We start from the raw sequence: 7,027 nt of genomic DNA on the forward strand, positions 1-7,027 counted from the left end.
AAGGCTTCTTTCTTTCTGCTTTGACTTGCTGGCAAATAATACATCTACTCACATACTCAGCAATTTCCCTCTTCATACCCGGCCAATAATAAAATGGTCGAATGGTATGGTACATTTTAGTTCCTCCTGGGTGCATCGCATAAGCTGAACAATGCGCTTCATCCAAAATTTCCTTCTTTAATTCCTCATTATTCGGAACATACATTCTGTTCTCCTGCATAAGCATACCATCTGATTCTCGAATCCTGAGGTCTTTCTTTTTCCCTTCATTTCTTAATCGAACCATTTCTTGAATTTCTTCATCCACCATCTGAGCTTCGAGTATACGATCCACCAAAACTGGCTTGACTTGAAAACTAGCAAGAAAAGCTTCGCTTCGATCTTCCAACTCCAACTTTACTCTAGTTGCCCTCAGTTCAGCAAGAAGGGGAACACGACAAGCATATAAAGCATTGAGTCTACCTTGAGGTTTCCTACTCAGCGCATCAGCTACCACATTAGCACGACCCGGATGATACTCAATAGTGCAGTCATAATCACTTAATAATTCCATCCATCTTCGTTGACGAAGATTAAGATCATACTGAGTAAATAGATACTGAAGACTCTTGTGATCAGTGAAGATCTTACACTTCTCACCATATAGATAATGCCTCCAAATCTTCAAAGCAAAGACAATGGTTGCCAATTCAAGATCGTGAGTAGGATAATTCCTTTCATGATTTTTCAACTGTCGAGAAGCATAGGCAATCACTCTATTATGCTGCATCAAAACACATCCCAAACCATTCAAGGAAGCATCACTGTAAATCTCAAAATTACCGCTATCATCAGGAAGTACCAATACTGGAGCATGAGTGAGGCAATATTCAATTGCTGGAAACTCCGCTCACAATTCTCATCCCACTCGAATTTAACATCCTTCCTGGTCAACTTTGTTAACGACAAAGCAATCATAGAAAAATCCTGAACAAACCGTCGATAATAGTCTGCCAAACCAAGAAAACTTTGTACCTCAGTGACGGTTCAAGGTTGCTCCCAATTATCCACTGCTGCTATCTTTTGAGGATCTACTTGATTTGTCTCATAATCACATGATCTTTAGGACAACCAATCTTGCAGCTGAATTATAACCTTCGAGATGGTGATATCGGAAACGCTAGTTGGTGGGTTGATTGGTAGAAACGGCTCCAACATTTCAAGGATCAGAAATGAGTCTGGAGCAATGGTCAAGGTTGGTTGTGTTTTATACGTTAAGCATATTTAATCAAATCCGCATGTTTAGAAAGTTCCCCATTTGCATCTTGCCACAACTGTATGAATTATTATCATTTCTAGTTCTCAATCCTTTGTCTTCACCTGTGAAATTGCTTTTGTTTGTAGGTTTATGGAGGGAAAGGTGAGCAAAAGCATAGGCAAGTACAGTTTTGTGGTAGTGCTCATCAGGTATATCCAGCCACAACTGTATTAATTTTAACTTTCTTGCTAATTCATTGTAAAGACCATCTAGGAGTCGGGGAAAAAATGTTGTGTTAAAGCCACTTAAGCACAGAATTGGAGATGGAGAGGTATATTGTTTTAGTTATTCATTTGTGTGATAAGCGCTGGAATCAAGAAAAATATTAATTATTGAAGAATACATTTTATAGAAATGTTCTCTACAAAGTTAGAACTTAGAAATATAGATGTCTTTAGTGAATAGCTCCGCTTTCAGTTATTTTATAAATTGTTGCAAGAGGGTGCTTGCACTGCAGTTGGTGATGTTGGGTTGACTGGTACATGTGTAAAGTGTATACCTGGAAACTATATATTGAAAATCAATAAGTTATCTTTTTCCCTTCATATTTAAAAGGAAATCAGTAAGTTAATAAATTGTTGAAATGCAATCTAACTAGGAAAACAGCTGTTCTGAAATTTGCATAAAATTTGTAATACCTGGAAACTATATAGAGATATTGTAATGTTGTCTTTTTACCTTTCATATTTCAAACGAAAATCAATGTTAAATAAATTGTGAAGCTATTATTTGAACTCTGAAAATCTCATCTTGCAGTCCTCCCAAGAGAAAAATAAATAGAGAAAAAGAAGAAGAGGAAGAGAGAGGGAGAGGGAGAGGGAAAAGAAGAGGGGGGGGGGGGAGTGCAGGCAGGATGACCGTTTTGGAGTGCTATATATATAACAATTCCCTATTTATGAAATGGGCAAAAAATTTGTAATTTGGAAAAGAGCTGGTTGCTTGTTCGATAAACAAGTATGCTGCAAACTTTTTTTTTTTTTTTTTAACATATAAACTTTCTCATTTTTTTAAATCTCTGATTGTGCACCAGGTGGCACTGGCAGGTAGACCTGGCATTTTTCACTAGACACGTTAACCCGATCCGATCCGATCCGTTAAAATGAGTATTCGGATGGGTGATAAACAGGTCAGGTGGTTAATGGGTCAACCCGTTAATCACCCGTTATATAACGGGTCATTTTGGGTGAACCCGCGAAACCCGTTAACCACCCGTTAAGACCCGTTATTGAGGATTTTTGTGTAATTTCAACTGCCCAACAACTACACTTTCTCCTTTCTTCTTCGAGCTTGCGCCGAGTCGCCGACCTCTCGTATCTCTCAATGGGTTTGGTGCTTCATTGCCATGCAATCCAGTTGGGGTGGGAATCCTACGATTTTGTGCAGAATGGGTTGTCCATTGTATGTGACTTGTGATTCCATAAACCCAGATCGGAAACTGTTCGATATGAGCGTTTATAAAGACGTTGTTACCTGGACTGCGTTGATTAATGGGTACGTGAAGTCTGGCCAAGTTGAGGTTGCACGCGAGCTGTTTGATGAAATGCCTGACAAAAATGCGGTTTTGTGGAACGCTATGATTAATGGGTATGTCTAAGTTGGGTTGTTCAGTGAGGGTTTGGAGCTTTTCGTCGATATGCAGGTTTACGGGGTTTTGCCTAACCATGCCGGGATTGTTGGTGCACTCACTGCTTGTGCTTTCCTTGGTGCACTGGATCAAAGAAGGTGGATGCATGTGTATGTGAGCCCGAAGGGGGTGAAAAAAAAATGATTAACGGGTGAAACGGGTTGAAACGGGTAACCCGTTAGCTTAACGGGTTAGGTTCGGGTGACCCATTAAGCTTAACAGGTTGGGTTCGGACGATCCGTTAGCTTAACGGGTCGGGTTCAATCCGACCCAAACCCAATAAATCTGATCCGTTTACAGGTCTACTGGCAAAGCAGAGGGTTGATGAGTACGTATATTCTCAGCTGGTACGACAACCCCTCTCTCAACAGCCGGCGTAAGTTTCCTCCTATAATGCTTTTTCCCACTATCTCCTTGGTTGTGTACTGGCAATCGGTCATTTGTTATGCACAAGTTGCTTTTTGAAAAGTCACTTATGTTTCTCATAATGTAAATACCTAGATGTGAGAGCTACTATGCACTGGGACTAGTTTGGTACTTCCCCAAGAAGTTTTGTCTAGTAATTTTGCACTAACTGTGTTAGTGTATGAGTGATGCCTTTAACATTAAGTTAAGGGTGTAGTGTAGGAGATCTTCTTGCGTAGAACGAATGTGTGCTGATGTAGTCCTAGACCTGTCTAAGTCGCGACTCTCTTAGACAGAAAATAGATAACTTTCATTTTGCATTTATTTTTTTTAGTGAATTGGAAGAGACTTGTCGCATACTTAAATTAACACACATTATATTCATGTTCCTTATGTTTTCATTATGTTCTAATACTTCATAATATATATATATATATATATATATATTTCTATTTTGTAGTTTATGATGAAATTATATATATTGGAAGTATAAACAAACTTTTATTTACACGAAATATAATAGATTTAGGGGTGTGATATCCACACACCATTTTTTACTTCTCTCACACTCTTTTAATTTTCAGCCGTCGGATCAGATGAATTAAAGAAGATCAAATAATAGAAATTAACAAGGAGTGTGGGAGAAGTAAAAAGGGGTGTGTGGATAGCACACTCCTAGATTTATTTAAATCAGCCTAGTCTGCCTAAGTCCCGCCTAGCTGACTAGGTGCTAAATCCCAGCCTGTCGCCCGACTAGCGCCTAATGTCTTTTAGAACTTTGCATGTGCATGACAACCCAACTTTTCATTGAATTATTTTTATACATGAGAAATAGAGCTTGAATTTAAGTATTAATTTGATTTTGATTTGAGCGCATGCAAGCACATTTGAACACGTGTGTCCTGCTGGAGCTTGTTCCTTACATTTTCTAGGTTCGACTCAATTATTTTAGATCAAATAACTACTCTTTGATTTTAGGCTTATTTCTAAATTTTTCCCCTCGAACTTGTAAGGCGCTGCCAAATTTCCCTCAATATTTTTATATGAGAAATGCTAGTGAGACTCAAAAAACTTTTTGTCACATCATGTTTTTCGTACAATGTTTTATAATGTTGACATGATAATTGACGTTAAATTGTGAGATGACATAGGTGATGTAAATGATGCTAAAAGAAAATAGAAAATAGAAAAGGAAAGAGTTGTTCCAACATTGTACATCTTTGTCTATAACTCCTTAGGCCATCTCCAACTGAAGGAGGGTCAGAGGGTTCGTTTTAGCCCTATAGCCCTCAAAGAAATTAATATTTTAATGAACAGTGCAATGTCATATTTCTTACCATCTCCAATCGAGGGGCCAGAGGGCCATCGACCAAATATAGTCCTGTGACAAAAAACCATCTCCAACTGAGGGGACCATAGGATCAAACATAATTTATTATTTAAATTTAAAATCTACAACTTAAATTTAAAAACTACAAATTAAATTTAAAAACTACAACAACTTAAATTTTTAGGAAAAAATGAGAATGTTATTTAATGTTGTTTAATATTGTTTCATGTTACTTAGTGTTATTTAATGTTGTTTAATGGTTTAGGAAAGTTAACGAAAAAAAATAGAATTTTTAAATTTTTATAAACAAATTTTGTTAAAAAAAAACTGTAAAATAAAAAAAGAAATCAAATATAACGGCTAGCTAACGTCAGCTACTTACTGTTGCATTGAAATTGTGGCCTGGCCCGGGGCGGGCTGGCTGGCTGGGTTGGGCCGGCCGGGGTCCTTTGGTTCTTTTTTATCTCGTGGGGCCCATGAGACATTTGGTCTAACCCTCAGTTGGAGATAGTTTCGGACTATTTTCGGTTCTCTGACATTTTGGACCATTCGGTTGGAGATGACCTTACGCTATAAATACGACCAAAGTCATCCTTATGCAAATTGATGCTTAAGACGAGAATGAATGAGGCTTTCTTAATGTAATATTTTAATATAATTCTTTTTAGCAAACAAGTAAAATTAGAAAACTTTTTGACCCAATTTATCGATCATCACTAGAATTTGAGTGGAGGTTTCTGTTTTTACTGATATATTCAACCGCGTATATCTTTACATTATGTTGTCTCCTAGTATCAACCCCCATACTTTTTACATGTCCTCTCCTAATATTTGACCTAGTTTGAAATAGTATTTTATTCTTTTATTAGTAACAAAATGTGAAATTGAAATTGAAGATCTCTACCAAAATTGAAAAGATAAGTGTTAAGACCTACTCCAACCCTTGGACCCCGAACTCAAATATTTAGGTCCAGTAAAAGACAAATTTTAGCTCTAGGAATAGTGAACGTCACCCAACCCTCCAGACCTAAGTTTCAAGACTTAGAATGTATTAATTGTTCTGGAATGGTTTTAACACTAATTGTTATTTCCACTAAGGATTTTTTTTTTAGCTTTGAGTTATGTTATCTTAATTTAATTTTATGAATGTTTTAACCTAAAAAAATATAAATTCCGACAAAATTTCCATAACATAACAAATCACACTTACCAACCACTCAACCAACCAACCTTCAATATACACATTAACCAACCAAACTTCAATATACAAATCAAGTAATACGGATCATTCGATCAATTTCAACGAATTGCCCAAAAAAAGGAGTTTCATCTAGACCGTTGATAACCAACGGCCCAACAATCGAAAGGCCTATAGGCTACACTTACAGTTGGACATATGGGGTCCCTACCACGCGAGCCCCAGTTGTCAACCACTAACTCTTAGATCAGCCACATTTGAACCCAAATTTAGATTTTGATTCGGGTCCAAACCCAAATTTTTTAGGTTTGAGTCTTAGCTTTGGGTGGCAATTTTTGAGTTTAAACCCAAATATTTGGGTTTGGGCCTAGGGTTGGAGTTGGTCTAATAGATCAAAAGCTAATTCTTTCAAAAATAGATGTGGGACCACAATATACACATCTCTAAAACAGTGTCATAATAGGTTCACATCTTAGCCCAAATACAATGAAGTCAAAGGGCAGGGAAAATGAGAAAGAAACTCCTGGAGAGTAGAGAGAAGGAAAAGGAGAAGGGCAAATTAGAAAAGGAGGGGGAAAATGATAGGAAATTTTGGAGAATAGAGAAAAGCATAAGGGAAAAGAAGAAAAGGAGAAGGGAAAAAGAGAAGGGAAAAGAAGAAAAGAACAAAAGGAGAAAAGAACAAAAGGAGAAGTGAAGAGAAGAAAAATGGGAACTTTCATGAAAAAGGTTTGGACTAAGTTTATTTTAATAAAAAATCATGCTATAACCTTATTTAATTAAAAAAACTTAAATTTTTATGAATTTTTTTAATGAAAAACCCTTAAATTTAATAAGAAGGATAAAAGAACTTAAATTTTAATGAAAACGACATAATTTTAATAAAAAGGATAAAAATTCTAATGCGCATACTCATGGTACACTGTTTATAAAACTTACTACATTGTTTATGAAACTTATGACATTGTTTATGAAACTTATAATACTATTTACGAAACATATGATACTGTTTATGAAATTTATGACACTATTTATGAAAATTCTTTTCACATAAATATATTAAATCAAAGAAAAAGACTTCTTTTTCTCTTTTCTGGTACCCACTCATATGCCGCAAACGGGAAGAAGATGTGAAAGCACATAAAGCATAATTTATTTTCTTAAATTCTCTTT

This window comes from Malus sylvestris, chromosome 7, assembly GCF_916048215.2.
Source record: "Malus sylvestris chromosome 7, drMalSylv7.2, whole genome shotgun sequence".
Lineage (NCBI taxonomy): Eukaryota > Viridiplantae > Streptophyta > Magnoliopsida > Rosales > Rosaceae > Malus > Malus sylvestris.